At 41.4% G+C, this 24892-nt stretch overlaps 1 protein-coding gene across 1 annotated transcript in view; it reads right to left on the bottom strand.

Annotated features, from left to right (window-relative positions):
• The window catches only part of CPNE7 (copine 7), a 149039-nt gene extending 130237 nt beyond the window's left edge, over positions 1-18802 (bottom strand). The window contains exon 1 of the mRNA XM_082269609.1: positions 18669-18802. The gene's annotated coding sequence lies outside the window, so the exon portion shown is untranslated. The remainder of the gene's footprint in view (positions 1-18668) is intronic.
• Positions 18803-24892: the final 6090 nt, after the last annotated feature.

Below are 24892 nucleotides of genomic sequence, written 5' to 3'. Positions count from 1 at the left end.
TGTACACAAAAGGCCGATTTCTCTCCAATATTCTTCACAAATCTGTGTAAATCTGTGTTAGTGATCACTTCTCCTTTGCAGAGATAATCCATCCACATCACAGGTGAGGCATATCAAGATGCTGATTGGACAGCATGATTATTACACAGGTGTGCCTTAGGCTGGCCACAATAAAAGGCCACTCTAAAATGTGCAGTTTTACTGTATTGGGGGGGGGGGGGGGGGGGTTGGTCCGAAAACCAGTCAGTGTGTGGTGTGACCACCATTTTCCTCACGCAGTGCAACGCATCTCCTTGGCATAGAGTTGATCAGGTTGGTGAGAAATATAAATAAATAAACAATATATTAAAATAATAAATCATGCAAATATATAAAATGTAAAAAGATAAATATATAAAATAATATTTAAAAATACCAAATACTAAAACAATGTAAATATATATTAAATATATACCACAAATAGAGCTTTCTTTTTGGTGGTATTTGATCACCTCTGCGATTTTTTATTTTTTGCGCTATAAACAAAAAAAGAGCGACAATTCTGAACAAAAAAAAACAATATTTTTTTTCTTTCTGCGATATATTATTCCCAATAAAAAAAAATTTAAAATCAAATGTTTTCATCATTTTAGGGCAATTTGTTTTCTGCTACATATTTTTGGTAAAAAAAAAAAAAAAAATCTCAATAAGGGTTTATTGATTGGTTTGCGGAAAAGTTATCATGTCTACAAACTAGGGGAAATATTTATGTAATTTTTATTTATTTATTTTTTTACTAGTAGTGGCGGCGATCTGCGATTTTTAACGGGATTGCGACGTTGCGGCGGACAGATCTGACCCCTAACTGACATTTTCCGACACTTTTGGGGGGGACCAGTGACATTACTACAGTAATCAGTGCTAAAAAATATGCACTGTCACTGTACTAATGACACTGGCAGGGAAGGGGTTAACACAAGGGGCGATCAAGGGGTTAAATGTGTCCCTAGGGGGTGCTTACTAACTGTGTGGGGGATGGCCTTGCTGTGTGAACAGAGAGTAAGCAGCCTATTGCTCTTTTTGTACTCCACTGGTGGCTTCTTCCCGTCTGTTGTGAGAGGATTGTTACCTTCATCTGCATGCTGGGACTTGTGGTTTCTCCTCCAAATACAAGTTTTTTTGAGTAATCTTTTTTTATACGGACTTTTATGGACTTTCTCGCATATTTCTCATTTAAAATCATGTTTTTATTGATTTAGGATTCACTTTATTCACAATAATTAAGCAATACACATTTTCTTTATATATTTTTTGGACTTTATTCTATAGGTCTGTGTGTGCTGCTTTATTTATTCACAATTTAATTCATTATATTATGGAATTTTAACACATTTAATGCAGGAATCCCTTGTTTTTTTATGTTATGTGTGAACAGAGGGGTGCGAGAGAGAGGGGGGGGGTGGGTGAGGGAGGGAGAGAAAGAGAGGGGAGGGATGAGAGAGAGGGGGTGGGTGAGGGAGGGAGAGAGAGAGGGCGAATGAGAGAGAGAGGGGTGAGAGAGAGGGGGATGTGAGAGAGAGGGGGATGAGAGAGAGGGAGGGTGAGAGAGAGAGGGGTGAGAGAGAGGGGGATGAGAGAGAGAGGGGAGGGGGAGAGAGGGGGGATGAGAGAGAGGGGGTGAGAGAGAGAGAGGGGTGGGTGAGGGGGGAGGGATGAGAGAGAGGGGGTGGTTGAGGGAGGGAGAGAGAGGGGGATGAGCGAGAGAGAGAGAGAGAGAGAGGGAGGGGGGATGAGAGAGAGGGGTGAGAGAGAGGGGGACAAAAGAGGGGGGTGAAATAGAGAGAGAGAAGAGAGAGAGAGAGGGTGTGTGAGAGGGAGAGAGAGAGAGAGAAAGGGGGATGAGAGAGAGAGGGGGGATGAGAGAGAGAGGGGGGATGAGAGAGAGAGAGGGGGGATGAGAGAGAGAGAGGGGGGATGGGAGAGAAAAAGAGATGAGGTTGTGAGGGAGAGAGAGGGGGGAGAGAGGGGGTGAGAGAGGGGGGCTGAGAGAGGGGGATGAGAGAGAGAGAGGGGGTGAGAGAGAGAGAAAGAGTGAGAGGGGGGAGAGAGAGAGAGAGGAGGGGTGGGAGAGAGAGGGGGGATGAGAGAGAGAGGGGAGATGGGAGAGAGAGAGAGAGGGGGATGAGAGAGAAAAAGAGATGAGGTTGTGAAGGGGAGAGAGGGGGGCTGAGAGAGGGGGATGAGAGAGAGAGAGGGGGTGAGAGAGAGAGGGGGGTGAGAGAGAGAGGCGGTGAGAGAGGCAGCTCTAGCAATCAGTGGGGGGCGAGAGAGGGGGGTGAGAGAGGGGGATGAGAGAGAGAGAGAGAGGGGTGAGAGAAAGAGAAAGAGGGAGAGAGGGGGGAGAGAGAGGAGGGATGGGAGAGAAAGAGAAAGAGGAGGGGTGAGAGAGAAAGAGAGAGGGAGAGAGGGGGGTGAGAGAGAAAGAGAAAGAGGAGGGGTGAGAGAGAAAGAGAGAGAGAGAGGGGGGTGAGAGAGAAAGAGAGAGAGAGGGGGGTGAGAGAGAAAGAGAGAGGGGGGGTGAGAGAGGCAGCTCTAGCAATCAGTGGCCAATAGAGTCTAAGGTGGAGGGGGGGCAGCTTTTTTTGATGCCCCCCTGAAAAGTGCCGCCCTAGGCCTGGGCCTTGCCAGCCTAGGCCAAAATATAGCACTGCGTGTGCCCCCACTAGCGGTCCCGTGAAATGACGTACAGTTACGTTATTTCGCAGGACATAGCCGACTTGCCGCGGTATATGTACTGCTGGCGGTCAGGAAGTTTTTACATATATTTTATTTAAAGTTAGTATACATGCCAGAATTTTATCTGTATATTCGTTTCCTGAAAAACGTCATCCTTGCCATATAAACACATTAAAATTGCGGTTGGTAGACTGCCCTGATTAGAATAGAACGGTAAAAAGCCGAGTACATTCTCTGCCAATACATGTGAATGGAGGATGAATGCGCTTTGCAGGGTAATGGGTGACACATGGGATCTGCCTGCTCCAGCACCCAGCACAATGATAGTGATACATACACCGATGTTGCACAATGACTCAGAAACACCGGTAGAACAAATTAGCGGTGAGTCACCGGCGCCTCTGAGAACGCACATTAAAAAAGCAGCTTCTATGCACTCCGTCTGCCCCCATTATCATCGGCACACATGTACTACAGGAAGGATCAGCTCCCGGCGCGGCCTTTCTATCACAAAACACAATCTATAATGTGAACAGCGACCAACATTGTCTGTTTGAATACATTGTTGTTGCATTTGAAATCGAAAGCAAAATTAAGATACAAATGAAAAGGTTTGGGCCCGTTTTGGGGTGACGACTCTCCGGGACATGAGTCCCAGGGGCTCTATATTAGGGATCGACTGATTATCGGCAACACCGATATATAGGGGGGCCAATCTGCACTTTCCCCGATAGATCGGAAGGTTACTGATATTGCCGATATTTCGGGAAAGTGCATGTAACGGAGTGAAGCCTGCAGCTAGAGGCATCACCCCAGTACCGGCGTCCGGTCGGCTGACTTGTAATGACAACCGATGCGGCTGAGAAACTGCTCGGCTGTCATTACAAGAAGCGGGAGGGGACGTCCCCCCCTCCCACCGCCTTCCGCAGCTCGCCTGGGTCTCCCATCCCACCGGGAGACCCGGGCATCCTACCTGCACGGCCGCCAAAGAGAAGACCGGATCAAAGCCGCATTCGGCTCTGATCGGGTCTCCGTGTAAAAACCCGGGAAGGGATGTCATGACCTCACTTCTGGGTACTTGGTGCCAAATTCAGAAAAGCTGACAGCACTCAAAACAGCCAAACTTGGCGTTTTGAATGCTTTTCAGTGCCGAGGAGGGGTTTGGGGTCTCTTAGATCCCCAGATCCCTCCACAAGTAGTACCTGTGAAAAATAACAAAATAAAAAAATTTTTTTTTACATGTCTGAAAATATCGGCCGATACCGATATCCGATGACCAAAATATAGGTATCGGCATTAGAAAAATGATATCGGTCGATCACTACTCTATATGTTCCTTCCGTGCCCTCAGGCGCAAGCATGGTCTGCCTGGGTGGATGTACTTTCGCTATCTTCAACTGAGGCATGCGATCCGGGCTCAATTCCCACATGGTTTGACCTTGGCAATGGACCCTGTGGAAGAGCTGTTGGCCCAGGAGTCCCTATCTAAACCTCTTTCCTCCCTTTATCTAGTCTTGCTGAGTTCACACTCCCCGAGAATGGACAGACTTTGGGACTTATGGAGGGGGGATTTGCCTGACCTTGACCGCAAGGACTGGGAGGACTGTTTTGAGGATGGCGCAGGGTTGATGATCTCCGCTAACGATTACCTGATTCAGACTAAATTCCTACATAGAATATATTATACTCCTCAGAGATTGCATAGGATCGTCCCCCAGAGGTCTCCAGATTGCCCTCGCTGCTTGACAGAACAAGGGTCTTATTTCCATATGTTCTGAATTTGCTTCAAGGTGGCTCAACTTTGGTTGGAGGTGTTTGAAATAATTAATTATCGGTTGCATCTGGCTTTCCCTGTCCCCCCGGAGATGGCACTGCTGGGCATTATGGATGATAAGCAGAGACCCAGACCCACTAAGCTGTTGATTTACCGTACTTATCTTTTGTATTATGCCAAGAGGGAAATTATTTTGAAATGGAATGCTCTTTTACCACGTCTCTGCTTGATCCCTCTGTCTGTCTGTCTGTTTGCCGTTGACTGCTCCAGCCTGAACCTGACTACTCTGCTGCCTACTGCTCTGTTCCTGACGTGCATGCTAGTGACCAACATGGCTTGCCTCACCCTGCTGTGTGTCTAGCCATCCTTACACCTGCTGTCTGCTACCTACCAGCCTGCCAAGTACCTGCTGTCTGCTACCTGCCATTCTGCCAAGTACCTGCTGTCTGCTACCTACCAGCCTGCCAAGTACCTGCTGTCTGCTACCTACCAGCCTGCCAAGTACCTGCTGTCTGCTACCTGCCATTCTGCCAAGTACCTGCTGTCTTCTACCTACCAGCCTGCCAAGTACCTGCTGTCTTCTACCTACCAGCCTGCCAAGCACCTGCTGTCTTCTACCTACCAGCCTGCCAAGCACCTGCTACCTACCAGCCTGCCAAGTACCTGCTGTCTGCTACCTACCAGCCTGCCAAGTACCTGCTGTCTCCTACCTACCAGTCTTCCAAGTACCCACTGCCTGTGGCCTGCCAGTCTGCCAAGTACCTGCTGTCTGCCACCTGGCAGCCTGTCAAGAACCTGTTGCCCTGCATCACGATCCAGCCTGCATCCAAGTACGCACAGACCTCTCATCTGCAGCTTTCACCATCTGAAGTTCTAGGCACTCGTGCCACTTCAGGCTTCCGTGCCTCCTGTTTACTTTATCAGGGGTACAAGGCCGGAGGTGTAAGAGATCGCCTTCCTCTCCACGTCAGGCTCCATCTCTAGGTACGTGAGACGCACCTTCTTTTCTATTATTCCAAGTCTATGTGTGGAAACAACCTTAAGGCCATACCAGAAGGGCAGCAGCCCAAGCTCTACGAGAGTTCACCGCCAGTATCCACCATTGAGCACAACCTACTGGAGGGACATCTAACCCACATACTGATCCAACCAGTCCACCATGGTCTTCAGCACACACAACACAGGTCTGAAGGAATAGAGGATAGAAAAGAGCCTAGAATTAGGAAATGAATGAAGGGAAAGAAATAAAAGTAGACCAGAGAGAAAGGTTTCTTCGTTTGGCTCGGTACCCAAGGTGAGCTTCCAAGTCAGATATGTGATTGTAAGTATCTGATCCGGGGGGTTCCAAATTTTATCAAATCTAGTGTGTCTATCAAGAAGGATACTAGCAAACCAAATGAAATCAAGGCTTGGGAATCGTGAAGCTCCGGCCTCATGACTGGATGACGTCACAAAGCTGCGACGCGTTTCTGAGCGTGCCTGCTTCCAATAGATAGCTGCCATGCTCCTTCTTCATGGCATGAATGCATGATGGTTGCACTCCCAGCTTCGTTCCCGTTCCATCCACCGTTACTGCCAGCATAACGGTGAAGAGGGGAGACCGAATCCGATGGCGGCGTCCACATAAGATGACAAACACACCTTTCTTGGAGCACCCAGGATCGTTTTCTACCTACTACACTTGTAATCTTGAACTGATGTGATTTTTTTTATTATATCTTATTAAATAGCTACAACGTCTACACTTAGAGGCGCCTCTTCTCTGTTTATCTCTAGCTTCGTTGGAACCTTTGGCTTATGTTCATTTGATGGCTGCCCTACATGTTGGACTTTCTATATAATTTTATAGTGCAGCTATATGCCTGATTCATGTTTATTTTAAATGAACACATAGTGAGCCTGCGCTGTAGCCATCTTTCAGCTATAGCATGGGTGGGAAGGGGTTAAGGTAAAGAAACCTTCTGGGTAAAGCCCCCCTCCCCCCAATACTTATCTGTGCCTGATCTTGATCCAGCAATGTGCAGAGGAGCAGGGGCTCACCCGGGTCTCTCTCATTGGCTCACATAGCCAGCGGAGGGTGGAGGCATGGGAGCGAGCCTGCTCAAGTGTCCCCATAGCAAGAGGCTTGCTATGTGGGCACTCGGCAGGGGGGAGGAGCTAGGCCCATCTGCAGGGGACCCAAAAAGAATAGGATCAAGGCTGCTCTGTGCAAGACCATTACACACAGTGGGTAACTATAACATGTTTAATTATTTATTTATTTATTATTTCTTCTTTTAAAATCACTCGAATAAATAATAGAAACCGAATCCAAAATAGTGCGTCCGGTTCCATTTAAAGGGCCTGTCCACCCAGAAGTGATGTTTTAGTTATAGGTGGAGCCTGGTGGGCACAATCCGTCCCTGGCTTTCTATACATCTTGGTATATGAGATTGTTCTAATATATTTCTTGTGTATCGTGGTAGTTTTGGGTGTTCCCGTTCCTATTCTTGTTAATCTATAACAAATGGTAGAGAGATTGGGAGCCCCTTTTGATGGTCATAGAAGATGGCAGAGGTTGCATTTGCATCTGGACCCCTGCTCTTGGGGTCCATGGCTGTGGTTGCATCTGGACCCCTGCTCTTGGGGGCAATGGCTGTGGTTGCATCTGGACCCCTGCTCTTGGGGTTCATGGCTGTGGTTGCATCTGGGCCCCTGCTCTTGGGGTCCATGGCTGTGGTTGCATCTGGACCCCTGCTCTTGGGGTTCATGGCTGTGGTTGCATCTGGGTCCCTGCTCTTGGGGTCCATGGCTGTGGTTGCATCTGGGTCCCTGCTCTTGGGGTCCAAGGCTGTGGTTGCATCTGGGCACCTGCTCCTGGGGTCCATGGCTGTGGTTGCATCTGGGTCCCTGCTCCTGGGGGACCATGGGGTGTACTTAGTTGTCACTAATGATCAACTTCGGTTCGGTTGGGAGGTAAGCTTTAACTGCTGGGCCAGTCATCTGATGGTGGGGGATTCCCCACCCCACAACTGTGCATACACAACTTGGTAATGTTCATCATTAACATCATTACCTAATTGCATTGACCCAATATGGCCATGTTCTTTATTGGGTCAATAATGTCACAAGCATCCCCACCCCTTTACGCGCCGTTTGCGGAGCGGGGAATTCTCCACCAGCAGCTGATTGGCCCGGCACTGATAGTTGCTGTCCCGGTTTGTCCGAACATGAGTTCAGACCAAACCTCGAGTCCCTCATCCCTAGTCATCATAGATCCCAACATTCCACATTTGGAAGGACTATCCCTCTTTGGAACCAAATCCTTCTGTCACTCTTCTGGGATATCACCCTTTCTGTTCTGATGTATAGTTTATGTTACAATGTACGTATGTATCATTTACCAACCAAAAACATTTTTTTGTACTAACTTTTAAAACAGGGATCTCCCAGCTATGGCCCGCTACAAGATTTTACCCCTCCCCACGTCAACTGTCCATGAAAACACCCCAACTGGCTGGCAGTGGTCTGTGTTTCATTATATTTAGACTGGTACATCCACCACCAGCCAGCCAATCATAATCCCTCACCAGTCCCCCTGATAGCTATCCTGGATGTAAGAGGAGACACTGATGGGCCCTCTTGGATCGAAGGGGGGATTCCGATGGGCATTCCTGGATCTAAGGGGAGACTCTGATGGGCCCTCTTGGATCCAAGGGGGGTCTCTGATGGGCACTCTTGGATCTAAGGGTGGACTATAATGGGCACTCCTAGATCCAAGTAAGGACTCTAATGGGCCCACCTGGATCTAAAGTGGGATGCTGAAAGGCCCTCCTGGAACCAAGGAGAGACTCTCATGGGCCCTCTTGGATTGAAGGGGGTATTCTGATAGGAACTCCTGGATCTAAGGGGAGACTCTGACGGGCCCTCTTGGATCCAATGGGTGTCTCTAATGGGCAGTTCTGGATCCAAGGGTGGGCTCTAATGGGCACTTCTGGATCCAAGGGGGGACTCTAATGGGCCCTCTTGGATCCAAGGGGGGGATCTCTAATGGGCACACTTGGATCTAAGGGGGGACTCTAATGGGCACTTCTGGATCCAAGGGGGGGATACTCTAATGGGCCCTCCTGGATCTAAAGTGGGATGCTGAAACCAAAGGCTGATGGACCCTCTTGGATCAAAGGGGGGATTCTGATGGGCACTCCTGGATCTAAGGGGAGACTCCGATGGGCCCTCTTGGATCCAAGGGAGATCTCTAATGGGCATTCTTGGATCTAAGGGGGGGCTCTAATGGGCACTTCTGGATCCAAGGGGGGACTCTAATGGGCCGTCCTAGATCTAAAGTGGGATGCTGAAAGGTCCTCCTGGAACCAAGGAGAGACTCTCATGGGCCCGCTTGGATCGAAGGGGGGATTCCAATGGGCACTCCTGGATCTAAGGGGAGACTCTGATGGGCCATCTTGGATTGAAGGGAGGCGAGTCCGATGGGCACTCCTGGATCTAAGGGGAGACTCTGATGGTCTCTCTTCAAAAAAGACCAACAATTTTGAAAAAAAAACAATATTTTTCACTTTCTGCAAAATAACATTTTCAAAAAAAAAAAATTTAAAAATCAAAATTTTTCATCCTTTTGGGCCAATTTGTATTCTGCTACATATTTTTGGTAAAAAAAAAAAAAAAAATCCCAATAAGCGTATTTTGATTGGTTTGTGCAAAAGTTATCACATCTACAAACTAGGGGAAAGATTTGTGTTATTTTTACTTATTTATTTATTTTTACTAGTAATGGCGGCGATCAGCGATTTTTAGCGGGACTGCGACAATTGCGGCGGACAGATCAGACACTTTACTGACATTTTTGAGACTTTTGGGGGACCAGTGACATTACTACAGTAATCAGTGCTAAAAATATTCACTGTTACTGTAATAATGACACTGGCAGGCAAGGGGTTAACCCAGGGGTGATCAAAGGGTTAAGTGTGAGCCTAGGGGAGTGTTTTATAACTGTGTGGGGGAGGGACTTGTGAAAGGACCATAGTGATTTTTGATCCTATATAGAAGGATCACAGGCGCTCTGTGATCATTCCAGAGAGAACAGCGGTCAGCTGTGTTTACATCAGCTGACCGTCCTTCTCTCTCAGCGGGGAGCGATCGCGGGTGCCCAGCGGCAATCATGGCCGTCGGTCCCGTGGATCGGCATTCCGCTGCCTAGGGGGGGCCGAAGCGCTCGCTGGCCCCCCAGCACCACACGCGCAACCAATGTAGGGCTACGTTGTTTCGCACATCCGAGCCAGCCTGCCGCAGTAAATCTTTGCCACACATTTTGGAAACAAGCTGCAAATGCGCTTTACGCTTGCTGTGCCATTAATAGTTAAGGACACTCCAAGCGCAGGTAGCGGGCATCTTGTTGCGCAGCAAACGCACTACAAATGCGCCAGGGCGCGACGTGGAAAAACACCCCACACTCCGCTCCAAGAAGTGTTTTGGAGCTTCTTTGGGGCATTTGTCCCACTACGTGCGATGAGCCGAACCATGCTGACCCTTGGATCCCACCTGTGTGTTTTTTAGTGTGTTTTGCATTTTGAAGAAACGTATTACAGTCCCCTATGGATCTATTTCACGTATGTACGGTTTGAGCCCGTGCATTTTTTGGAAAGGGTCAGGGACGTTTTGTTCATGCAGCAGATTGCATTTTGATATAGACTTCAAAAGACCCACACCAAAAATTCAAGTGTTGCATTTTTTATGTGTTTTTAAAGCATTTTGCATGTTTTTTTTTTTTTTTTTTGATAATAGGAAAGTATGACAGTTCTATTCATGGAGTGCGACTTTGATGTGACTTTACACTCTCTGGCACTCAAGTAGCATCAAAGTCACATCAAAGTAGTGCAGGAACCTTTATGTGTCCAAAGTCGCATGTTAGGGTTAAGGGTTAGGGTTAGGAATGAGGATTAGGGTTAAGGTTAGGTTTAGGGTTAAGGGCTAGGGTTAGGGATGACGGCTAGGGTTAGGATTAAATAATAGGGTTAGGGTTAAAAGTTAGGGTTAAGTGCTAGGGATATGGTTAAGGGCTAGGGTTGGGGTTGAAGGCTAGCATTAGGGTTAAATGTTAAGGTTAGGGTTAAATGCTAGGGTTAGTGTTAAATGTTAGGGTTAAGTGCTAGGGTTAGGGTTGAGGGCTAGGGTTAGGGCTAAATGTTAAGGTTAGGGTTAAGTGCTAGGGATATGGTTAAGGGCTAGGGTTAGGGTTGAGAGCTAGTGTTAGGGTTAAATGTTAAGGTTAGGGTTAAATGCTAGGGTTAGTGTTAAATATTAGGGTTAGGGCTAAATGTTAAGGTTAGGGTTAAGTGTTAGGGTTAGAGTTAAGTGCTAGAGATATGGTATGGGGTTGGGTTAGGGTTGAGGGCTAGGGTTAAATGTTAAGCATAGGATTAAGGTTAAATATTTGGGTTAAGTGCTAGGGTTAGGGTTACATGTTAGGGTTAAGTGCCAGGGTTAGGGTTGAGGGCTAGGGTTAGGGTTAAATGTTAGGGTTAAGTGCTAGAGATAGGGTTAAATATTAGGGTTAGAACACTAACTCTAACGATTACCACTAATTCTAAACCTAATGATTACCCATTAACCTAATATTTAACCCCTACTCTAGCCCTTAACCCTAACCCTAGCATGTGACTTTGGAAACATAAAGGTTCCTTCGCTACTTTGATGCTACTTGAGTAACAGAGAGTGTAAAGTCACTGGGGGAGGGGCTAACTAAGTTAAAGAAGAATTTGGGGTGTGGATATTTTACATAGATACACGGATCCAGCCTGGGGAATGGTCGGAACCATTCTACATTTTCTGTTGTTTTCAGTTTGCCAATGGGGAGTTTTTTTTGTAGCGTCCTCTCCCCTCGGCACAGCAAACAAGTGGAAATCTTTCCAAAGTGAAGGGAAATCCCCACTTAGAAAACCGTCACTGGGACGGAAGTCCTCATTGGAAGATTCCCCTTCTTTTCATCTTCCAGTGACAACTGTAACATTTTGGATTTCCCATCGCTTTCCATCATAGGGTCACCATGAACCATGAACCATGGTACACAGAAGGCAATAAAAACCCAAGAGGCAGAAGTGTTAATCATATCTACTACACATATCTCCCCCTCCTCCATTCATATCTACTACACATATCTCCCCCTCCTCCATTCATATCTACTACACATATCTCCCCCTCCTCCATTCATATCTACTACACATATCTCCCCCTCCTCCATTCATATCTACTACACATATCTCCCCCTTCTCCATTTATATCTACTACACATATCTCCCCCTTCTCCATTTATATCTACTACACATATCTCCCTCCCCTCCATTCATATTTACTACACATATCTCCCTCCCCTCCATTCATATCTACTACACATATCTCCCTCACCTCCATTCATATCTACTACACATATCTCCCCCTCCTCCATTCATATCTACTACACATATCTCCCCCTTCTCCATTTATATCTACTACACATATCTCCCCCTCCTCCATTCATATCTACTACACATGTCTCCCCCTCCTCCATTCATATCTACTACACATATCTCCCCCTCCTCCATTCATATCTACTACACATGTCTCCCCCTCCTCCATTCATATCTACTACACATATCTCCCCCTCCTCCATTCATATCTACTACACATATCTCCCCCTTCTCCATTTATATCTACTACACATATCTCCCCCTTCTCCATTTATATCTACTACACATATCTCCCCCTCCTCCATTCATATCTACTACACATATCTCCCCCTTCTCCATTTATATCTACTACACATATCTCCCCCTCCTCCATTCATATCTACTACACATATCTCCCCCTCCTCCATTCATATCTACTACACATATCTCCCCCTCCTCCATTCATATCTACTACACATATCTCCCCCTTCTCCATTTATATCTACTACACATATCTCTCTCACCTCCATTTATATCTACTACACATATCTCACTCACCTCCATTCATATCTACTACACATATCCCCCCTCCCTTTATATATACTACACATATCTCCCTCCCCTCCATTCATATTTACTACACATATCTCCCTCCCCTCCATTCATATCTACTACACATATCTCCCTCACCTCCATTTATATCTACTACACATATCTCACTCACCTCCATTCATATCTACTACACATATCCCCCCTCCATTTATATCTACTACACATATCTCCCCCTCCTCCATTCATATCTACTACACATATCTCCCTCCCCTCCATTCATATCTACTACACCTATTTCCCTCCCCTCCATTCATATCTACTACACCTATTTCCCTCCCCTCCATTCATATCTACTACACCTATCTCCCTCCCCTCCATTCATATCTACTACACATATCTGCCCACCTCCATTCATATCTACTACACATATCTCCCTCCCCTCCATTCATATCCTATATTCACACTCACATCTCCTGTACACATTTGGAATCTCCATTCATGTCCCCAATACACACAATAATCCCACTCATAACTTCTGAACATATTTAGGATCTCCATTCACATCGGATGTCGTCTCTCCTGTACATAATTATGATCTCCAATCATGCTGCCTGTTTATATATTATCCCCTCCTATAACGGAACCACCCACTCACACTGTGTTTGTGGTCTTCCGTCCGTATACGGCTTCCTTACAGTCATGGACATATATAGATATTCCAGCCTCTCTCCATACAAAGCTAGCCTGACACTTAGCTTGTACTGGAATCACCCTTTATTGAACAGTCACACAGAATTTATATACAGCATAGACCCACCCCCCTCCTGATCAGATTATTACACACAGGTCAGGGGTTGTCTGATTACATTATCATATGCAGATAAAATTTTATACAGAAACTGAATTAACCTGAACTAATTATCTAACCATCTGGACAGAACAATGTGAGGTCATTAACATTTAACAATGGGACAGGTAGACTTAACACAATCCACATTCCATCTCAAAACAGACATTAGGACAAGACTGCCAATGACAGTCTGTGTGTCTATTTCATTGAAGTACATGGAATACACATCTAGGTGTCACAGACTTCATGGCAACAGGCCACAGGTCTCACAGTGTAAAGTGGGATCGAATCTCCACATTTCTTGAGAGCCACCATCAACAAATATCACTCTCCCATCTGAAGCCATACAAACCATTCTCTCAGCGCCCCCCCAAGTATCTGTCCCTCACTCCCAGTGATGGTGAACACCGTCACACCTCCTATAACTCCTGTACATTATTGGGGTCTCCATTCATGTCCAATACAGATACAAATATCTCCTTTGTATAATCAGGACTTCCTTCCATGTCTCTGACACATGCAGTGACACAGCTCTCACCTTCTGCACATAATCAGGATCTCCAGGATCTCCCTTTATATCCCCTACATATGCAATATCCAATCTGTACATAATCAGGATCTCCATTTATATCCCCTATGCATGCAATATCCAATCTGTACATAATCAGGATCTCCCTTTATATCCCCTACACATGCAATATCCAATCTGTACATAATCAGGATCTCCCTTTATATCCCCTACACATGCAATATCCACACTGTACATAATCAATAACTCCTTCCATGTCTCTGACACATGCAGTGACAACGCTCTCACCTTCTGCACATAATCAGGATCTCCCTTTATATCCCCTACATATGCAATATCCAATCTGTACATAATCAGGATCTCCATTTATATCCCCTATGCATGCAATATCCAATCTGTACATAATCAGGATCTCCCTTTATATCCCCTACACATGCAATATCCAATCTGTACATAATCAGGATCTCCCTTTATATCCCCTACACATGCAATATCCACACTGTACATAATCAATAACTCCTTCCATGTCTCTGACACATGCAGTGACAACGCTCTCACCTTCTGCACATAATCAGGATCTCCAGGATCTCCCTTTATATCCCCTACACATGCAATATCCAATCTGTACATAATCAGGATCTCCATGTATATCCCCTATGCATGCAATATCCAATCTGTACATAATCAGGATCTCCCTTTATATCCCCTACACATGCAATATCCAATCTGTACATAATCAGGATCTCCATGTATATCCCCTATGCATGCAATATCCACACTGTACATAATCAATAACTCCTTCCATGTCTCTGACACATGCAGTGACAACGCTCTCACCTTCTGCACATAATCAGGATCTCCATTTATGTCCCCTATGCATGCAATATCCAATCTGTACATAATCAATAACGCCTTCCATGTCTCTGACACATACAGTATCCTCGTTCACTTCTTCTGCTGTCACTTCTGTTTCATATCACATGAATTGCTCGGCCATTTAGTGTCACACAATTATCTCCTCCTGACAATTGTATCATTTTCTATTATGATCATGAAAAATGATCAATTTTGAATGTTATCCACCAATAAAAAATATACAAATGTCACCAAGTGAGGAAAACTTTCAGGTGTAGCCGGGTCCCATTACAGCACCATCTGGGACCAGTGGTGAGACATTCCTAGGGGGCGATAACAAATGCTTCCAACAGAAGAATGGGGGGGGGGGGCAAACCTTTCCTTATCTCCGTAGAAAGGGCAGCCATGTGTGTACTGCCAAGCATCAACCGAGTCACACAGAAGATCACCCAGAGCCAGAGAACAGAATCCTCAACACCCACCATTCAAAGTGGGACATCTACCCCCCCACCATCCCCCCCACCCACCATCCTCAACACCCACCATTCAAAGTGAGACATCTACCCCCCACCCCCCCCCCACCATCCTCAACACCCACCATTCAAAGTGGGACATCTACCCCCCCACCATCCCCCCCACCCACCATCCTCAACACCCACCATTCAAAGTGAGACATCTACCCCCCACCCCCCCCCCCCACCATCCTCAACACCCACCATTCAAAGTGGGACATCTACCCCCCCACCATCCTCAACACCCACCATTCAAAGTGGGACATCTACCCCCCCCACCCACCATCCTCAACACCCACCATTCAAAGTGAGACATCTACCCCCCCCCCCCCATCCTCAACACCCACCATTCAAAGTGAGACATCTACCCCCCACCACCAACACCACCCCCCCCCCACCACACACACACACATGGCTACCCCTTGTATTCATATACATTTCCTAATCTTATAATAACTGTTCCCCCTCTGTACTGACATCCTCTGCAATCTCAGAATCTCCCTCCATGATCCTCATTGTTTTTACACTGTTTTAAAAACTGTAGAGAAATAGAGCTAGAGTAAAACTGGAACAATTGCCCACACCAACCAATCAGACATCATCCTTAAATAATGCAAGGGATCTAATTGGTTGCTTTGAAAGTGCGCTCCAGTTTTTTTTTATAAATAACATTTTTTTTTCCTGCCTGCCCTGTACTCATTAGATACTCCATTATTATTATTTTTTTTTAAATATATTTTTATATCATTATTAATCATATATTTGTATATATATATATATATATATATATATATACACACAATTTTCTTTCTTTTATTTCACTGTTAAAAGCTATGGTAATAAGCCTAGAAGTCTTGGGACGTAGTCTTCAATATACACAATTTTCTATATATAAAAATATATTCTATTTTATTTTCATTTAAATCTTATACATATATATATATATATATTTTTTTTTATTATTATTATTTATTCATATTTATCTTATATCCATTATTATACTACTGATTCACCAGTAACTTATTCACTCCATGAATTTCTATTTTCTGTCCCACATTGACAAGTTATAACAGTTATATAAATCAGACTGAACTCCCTTCAGTAACCACTTTATGCAAGCAACATTATTTTCTATTTCTTGACTGTGCCAAGAACTGTTTTACTCCTGATTTAGTTTTATCTGACAATAATAAAGCAAAGCACAATAACAGTCCTTACAATTATTTAACCAACAGCAAACAGACTTCTCCTTCTTCGGGTAAAACCATCAGAAAACAAAAGAAAAATGACTACTAATTGGCTGCTGTGGGTGATGTACTTTGTACATTTTTCTTGATGTTTTAATATACAGTTTGATTATGACTATGTGATATAAATGATATAAATATGTAACATTATGTACCCCTCTTCTATAATCAGCCTTTTCCCCTCTCGTCCTCTCATTTTTAGCCCCTGCTTTGAAAGATTTGTATTTTAGCCTAGAAATTTTGGTTGATTTTTGGTCTCTATCACACCATGAAATCCTCTTTTTCTAGAAATTAGATTCAAGTCTTATCATTTATTAACACACATCTTCCTATTTATTACAAGAAATATCATTTATGAAAAAAAAAAACTGTTGGTATTGCCATGCGATCATTTCATTTAATTCAGCGTGTCGTGATAATCAGCATTATGGAAACTCTCTCTGCCTTGCTTGTTTCATAACCGATCGGCTGCTAATCTTTCCAGATGTTAATATTAAATGACAAACACCATGCAGAAAAATTCTAATCCAATAGACAAATGATAATTAGATACAGACGGGATCATTGAATAAGGCAGTGCCAAGAGTAATGATGATGTGCAAAATCCTGGAAGCAGTGAACTGATCCTGGAATGACATGTATTAGGTTGCTATGGGTTATTGCCCTTTGCTATGGGTTATTGCCACTTGCAATGAGTTACTGCCCCTTGCTATAGGTTATTACCTCTTGCTATGGGCTATTGCCCCTTGCTATGGGCTATTGCCCCTTGCTATGCGTTACTACCTCTTGCTATGGGTTATTGCCCCTTGCTATAAGTTATTGCCTCTTGCTATGAATTATTGCCTCTTGCTATGGGTTATTGCCCCTTGCTATGTGTTATTGCCTCTTGTTATGGGTTATTACCCCTTTCTATGAGGGGTTGTCTCTTGCTATGAATTATTGCCTCTTGCTATGACTTATTGACCCTTGCTATGTGTTATTGCCTCTTGTTATGGGTTATTACCCTTTGCTATGAGGTGTTGTCTCTTGCTATGACTTATTGCCACTTGCTATGAATTATTGCCTCTTGCTATGAGTTACTTCCTCTTGCTATGGGTTATTGCCCCTTGCTATAAGTTATTGTCTGTTGCTATGAATTATTGCCACTTGTTATGGGTTATTGCCTCTTGCTATGGGTTACTGCCCTTTGCTATGGGTTATTGCTCCTTGCTATGGGTTATTGCCCCTTTCTATAATTTATTGTCTGCTGCTATGAGTTATTGTCGCTTGCTACAGGTTGATGCCTCTTGCTATAGGTTATTGCCACTTGCTTTGAATTATTACCCCTTGTTATGAGTTATTGTCTCTTGCTAAGAATGATTGCCTCTTGCTATGAGTTATTGCCCCTTGCTTTAGGTTATTTTCTCTTACTATAAATTATTGCCCATTGCTATGAGTTATTGTCTCTTGCTATGAATTATTGCCTCTTGCTATAGGTTGTTGCCCCTTGCTATGAGATATTGCACTTTGCTATAGGTTATTGCCTCTTGCTATGAGATAATGTCTCTGGCTATGAACTATTGCCTCTTGCTATGAATTATTGCCCCTTGCTATAGGTAATTGCCTCTTTCTATATGTTATTGCCTATTGCTATGAGTTATTGTCTCTTACTATAGGTTGTTGCCTCTTGCTATGGGTTGTTGCCCCTTGCTATGAGATATTGCACTTTGCTATATGTCACTGCCTTGCTATGAGATATTGCACCTTGCTATGAATTATTGTCCCTTGCTATGGGTTGTTGCACCTTGTCCATTGCTCTGAATAATCCTCATAGGGTCGTGTAGCTGGTCCTGTGCTGACATGATAAAGATGCAACAACTGATCTGTAAATTCTTCTTGGCAATGCTTTGACAGTGTTGGCAGCTCACCCTTCACCTTCATACAATTTCTTTCTTCTTCTTCTTTTTTTTTTGCAATACTTTGTAACCTACAAAGCCCCCCCACCCCAGCAACATCCTTCCCACACACAAAATCCTAATTTATGCAAAATCACACACATGCAGCCCCATCACTGTTCTACAAAGTGGTTAAAAAAATCGCCTATTTACTAAATCAATAGACTTATAGGGGTCTTGCAAGCTCACCCACCATAAACCTCTTCCCACAGCCTCACCCCCCCACAAAGAAGAGAAGACTCAGGCGAAGGTGCCACAGTCTCCGCACAAAGCCAAAAGTCTCACCTGCTGTGCCTGGTGGCACTCTTCACCCTGCGATGGTCACACAGAGAGCTGATGTGTTCAGAGTAGTCTGTTCAGTGTGCGGCTCTCTATTCCCCCATCACACTGCCTGCACTTCTACCAACTCACCCAAAGAGGGAGCCATCGCTCGCCTTAACCCCTTCCCTGCCACCGCCAACCATCCTCTGCACGCAGCCACGGCAACTGGCGTCCCCAAAATTTTTGTCCCTCATCAAAAAGGGGGGGGGGGGGGTGGGACATCACATCCTAAAATGTTCTTCCCTGCTGGTGCTCGGTGTGATCCAATAAACAGGGGAAGCAAGCTTTGTTATTTGGGGTTTTTTAAGTGACAGTTATTTGAATCTTCAGATGTACAAAATGACTGAAAATAAATTCCCCCTATTCTTTATAAAGCTTTGTAACTTTAGCCAATTAAATGCCAGCTAGAAGAAAATTGTATTTTGTATCAGTTTATGTATGAGGTTAGTACCTGTAATGATAGTATTTATTTTATTTATTATTTATCATATGTTTTATTTATTAATATTCATTTATTTTATTTATTATTATAAATGTATTTAATTTATTATTATTCGTTTATTTTATTCATCATTATTTTTATTTTCAGGTATTTATATCTGACCAACAATTGATGCTGAGCACATTAGTATGTACGTTAGTACCTGTAATGATAGTATTTATTTTATTTATTATTTATCATATGTTTTATTTATTATTATTCATTTATTTAATTTTATTATTATAAATGTATTTCATTTATTATTATTCATTTATTTTACTCATCATTATTTTTATTTTCAGGTATTTATATCTGACCAACAATTTATTCTGAGCACATTAGTATGTAGGTTAGTACCTGTAATGATAGTATTTATTTTATTTATTATTTATCATATGTTTTATTTATTATTATTCATTTATTTAATTTTATTATTATAAATGTATTTAATTTATTATTATTCATTTATTTTACTCATCATTATTTTTATTTTCAGGTATTTATATCTGACCAACAATTTATTCTGAGCACATTAGTATGTACAGTACATTAGTACCTGTAATGATAGTATTTATTTTATGTATTATTTATCATATATTTATTATTATTAATTTATTTTATTTATTATTATAAACTTATTTCATTTATTATTATTCATTTATTTTATTCATCATTATTTTTATTTTCAGGTATTTATATCTGACCAAAAATTTATGCTGAGCACATTAGTATGTATGTTAGTACCTGTAATGATAGTATTTATTTTATTTATTATTTATCATATATTTTATTTATTATTATAACCGTATTTAATTTATTATTATAACCGTATTTAATTTATTATTATTTATTTTATTATTATTTATTTATTTTATTCATTATTATTTTTATTTTCAGGTATTTATATCTGACCAACAATTTATGTTGAGCACATTAGTATGTACGTTAGTACTTGTAATGATAGTATTTATTTTATTTATTATTTATCATATGTTTTATTATTATTTATTTATTTTATTTATTAATCTTAATTTATTTTATTTATTATTAGAATTTAATTTAATGTATTACTGTTCATTTATTTTATTAATTATTATTTTTATTTTCAGGTATTTAGATTAGGCCAACAATTTCTGCTGACCACATTAGTAGGTACGTTAGTACCTGTAATGATAGTATTTACTTTTTTTTTTTTTATTTATCATATATATTTTTTAATATTATTCATTTATTTTATTTATTATTCATAATTTATTTGATTTATTATTATAAATGTATTTATTATTATTCATTTATTTTATTCATTATTATTTTATTTTCAGGTATTTATATCAGACCAACAATTTATGCTGAGAACATTAGTATGTGCGTTAGTACATGTAATGACAGTATTTATTTTATTTATTATTTATCATATATTTTATTTATTACTATTTATTTATTTTATGTATTATTCATAATTTATTTTATTTATTATTATTCATTCATTCATTTTATTTATTATTATTCATTTAATTTATTTATTATTAATATTATTTTCAGGTATTTATATAAGGCCAACAATTTATACTGAGCATATTAGAACGTATGTTAGTACCTGTAATGATAGTATTTTATTTATTTATTATTATTTAATTATTTTATTTATTATTCATAATTTATTTTAATTATTATTAGAAATGTATTTAATTTATCATTATTAATTTTTTTATTTATTATTTATAATGTATTTTATTTATTATTATAATTTTGTTAAATTTTTTTTACTATTCATTTATTTTATTTATTATTATTTTTATTTTCAGGTATTTATATCGGACCAACAATTTATGCTGAGCACATTAGTACATACATTAGTACCTGTAATGATAGTATTTATTTTATTTATTATTTAATATATATTTTATTACTATTCAATTATTTTATTTATTATTCATAATTTATTTTATTTATTATTATTCATTTATTTAACTTATTATTATTCATTTATTTTCTATATTATTAATATTATTTTCAGGTATTTATGTCAGGCCAACAATTTATGCTGAGCATATTAGTATGTATGTTAGTACCTGTAATGATAGTGTTTATTTTATTTATTATTTATCATATATTTTATGTATTATTATTCATTTATTTCATTTATTATACATAATTTCTTTTATTTATTATTAGATTTTTTTTATTATTAATATTATTACTATTTTCAGGTATTTACATCAGGCCAACATATTATTCTGAGCACATTAGTACGTATGTTACTACCTGTAATGATAGTATTTTATTTATTTATTATTTATCATATATTGTATTTATTATTCATTAATTTTATTTATTATTCATAATTTCTTCTATTTATTATTATTTATTTGTTATTCATTCATTTTATTTATTATTATTGTTATTATTATTTTGAGGTATTTAAATCAGGCCAACAATTTATGCTGAGCACATTAGTATTTACATTAGTACCTGTTATGATAGTATTTATTTTATTTATTATTTATCATATGTTTTATTATTATTTATTTATTTTATTTTTTAATCTTAATTTATTTTATTATTAGAAGTGTATTTAATGTATTATTATTCATTTATTTTATTCATTATTATTTTTATTTTCAGGTATTTACATCAGGCCAACAATTTATGCTGAAATTTATGTTATTTATTATTATTCATTTATTTTATTTAATATTATAAATGTATTTTATTTATTATTAATATTATTATAATTTTCAGGAATTTATATCAGGCCAACACTTTATGCTGAGTACATTAGTATGTACATTAGTACCTGTATTAAAAAATTACCCTATGTAATGTAAAACACGCATGATACTCATTGATATCCCACCATATGAAATATCCACTGCCATATAAAAACACAAATATTTAAAGCGCAAAATAGTGTGCAAAAATTCATAAAATGAAGTGCAAATGTGCAAAGAATTCACATAAACATTTCATATAAAGTGCAAAATGTAAAAAACCCACAAAATGAATGACAATAATAATTTATAAAAAACCGTAGATAAAAAAATAAAAAATGAAAGTCCGCACAAAGTTCCCCCCGGGTGTAAGAAAAGTGCGCTTGTACTGAAAATAAAATAAAGTGCTCCGGTGTCACCACTGTGCTCATCAGGGCAAGCAGGAGGCTTACTAGACCATAATATCCCACAAAGGAGATCATAAGGAATATTTCCCTCCGGATAACCACAACCTCCTCCTGAACAGTCCTTAGATATCCTGGAGCGTTCCACCTGCCGACCCCCACAAACACATGCGTAACAAAAGTAAGGAAGAGCGCTCATAGTGCTATACTGCCTAGAAAGTTTATTCACCCCCCCCCCCCCTTCGTTACCAGGCCATTTTTTCTGATACGGCAACTGCATTATTTTAACTGAGAATTGCGCGGTCGTGCAACGCTGTACCCAAATAAAATTGCTTTCCTTTTTTCCCTGCGATGCATACTAGCTCATTATGTCTTTCTCTTGCAGGGTGAAAAAAAAATGCGAGTTTACAACCTCTTTAAAAAGCAATATATAACCACTTGCCGACCGCCAGCAGTACATATACTGCGGCTCTGTCCTGCAAAACGACATAACTGTACATCGCTTCATGGGTACACGAGTGGGGGCACACGCACTCACCCATTTGCCACAGTGGAAGCTGATCTGTAGGAGCGGCAGCCGCGATTGCCAACGGGCACCCGCGATCGCTCCACGTGGAGACAGAACGCCGGTCTGCCGTTATAAACATGGCAGACCGTTGTTTTGTCAGTGAGGAACACAGGGATCCTCCTATTTAGGAACACAGGTCTCTGTATTCATTCAGTAAATAAATCCCCCAAACAGTTAGAAAGCACCCCCTAGGGACACATTTAATCCTTTGATCGCTCCTGCTGTTAACCCCTTCCCTGCCAGTGTCATTAGTACAGTAACAGTGCATATTTTTATCACTGATTACTGTAGTAATGTCACAGGTTTCCCCAAAAGTGTCAAAAATGTCAGTTAGGGGTCCGATCTGTCCGCCGCAATCTCACAGTCCTGCTAAAAAATCGCAGATCGCCGCCATTACTAGTTAAAAAAATAAATAATAAAAATGACATCATTTTTTTACCTAGTTTGTAGACACGATAACTTTTGCGCAAACCAATAAAAATACGCTTATTGGGATTTTTTTTACCAAAAATATGTAGCAGAATACAAATTGGCCTAAAAGGATGAAAAAATTTGATTTTAAATTTTTTTTTTTTTATTGGGAATGTTATAAAGCAGAATGTGAAAAATATTTTTATAATATTTTATTTATTATATTTTTATATAATTGCCGCACTTTTTTTGTTTATAGCGCAAAAAAAAAAAAAATCGCACAGGTGATCAAATACCACCAAAAGAAAGCTCTATTTGTGGGGAAAAAAGGACATCAATTTTATTTGGGTGCAGCGTTGCATGACAGTTAAAGTAACGCAGGGCCAAATCGCAAAAAATGGCCTGGTCATTAAGGGGGCAAATCCTTTCCGGAGCTGAAGTTAGAGGAACATCACAAGCTAAGAGGAAAGTGGACTGGGAAGACCACATAGCGTTGGAAACGGGACATCTGATCACCTGACCATTGATTCCAGTACTGAGATCCTTCACCAAAGCTTCTCAAAGTAAGCATCCTTAAAGTGAAACCCATAAACAAGTGCAGAGGGTGTAACACGTGGTCTTCCTCCCAAGAGAAAGGACCGTAGCCCTGAACCACTTTGGCACAGAACTCCTGATGGAGACCGGGTACTTTTGGTCTATCCGGCTAAAACCAGACAGTCCCCATTCCTAACCAAAGCAAGGTCTTCTAAAACATTGAGTTGGGGCCAGGGGAGGACTGGGCCAGGGAGCAGGGGGGCAATTGCCCCCTGGGCCGCTTTGATGCCCCGTAAAAAGGCTGCACCTCTTCTGCCAAACATGCCTAAAGTTTTCTGGTCAAGAAAAGTAAAAAGTCCCTGCTGCTGACCTACTGAGCGCGGGTTGAAGACAAAGACAAAGCGCAGAAATCCTCCCAAACCCCCTCCCAAAGCATGGATGGTGTAAACTGTGTCTGAACAGAGGCCGGTTTCATACCCCACTGGAGACTCTTCTCCAGCCCTAACTGAACTGTGCAAGCTCCCCCCTGAATCGCTGCACCATGGACCTCTGGTTTGTACTTGCCCCCTGGGCCAGACATTGGCAGTCAGTCCCTGGTTGGAGCTCCCCCAAAGACAGACCTCATGGGTGGGGAATCATCCGACCAAAAGGCCATGTGCTCCTCCCCCCAAAACTTTCAAGGCAAGTCTGAGGACCTATACCCTATTCACACCACCGCAGAGCTTCTTATATCTCTCGGGATTCTGTTGAGGAGATCTCTGTGCTGAGTTCCTGGATTTGCACCCTACAGTGGCTGTTAGGAGGGGCTTTTACTCCATCTTCTGGATTTGTAATTATTTTATATTATAGAGAGTGGGAGGAGCTGAAACACAAAGGTGGGCGGGAGCACTAAAAAGTCCCAGGTGGACAGGAACAGAGTCGGGAATTAACCGCTTACTGACAGCATTACGAGGAAGTATGACGGCAAAGCGGCCTCCCTGCACTGGATCACGTACCTAGTATGCGATTCGCACGCTCGGGCAGGAGGCGCGGTCACACGCCAATCACTGGATCCCAGCCAATGATTGACCGCTGGCATC

This window comes from Pelophylax lessonae (assembly GCF_965119305.1).
Source record: "Pelophylax lessonae genome assembly, chromosome: 10".
NCBI classification, from domain to species: domain Eukaryota; kingdom Metazoa; phylum Chordata; class Amphibia; order Anura; family Ranidae; genus Pelophylax; species Pelophylax lessonae.
Note: the sequence above shows the minus strand (reverse complement) of the source record. Positions and strands in the feature narration are given on the sequence as shown.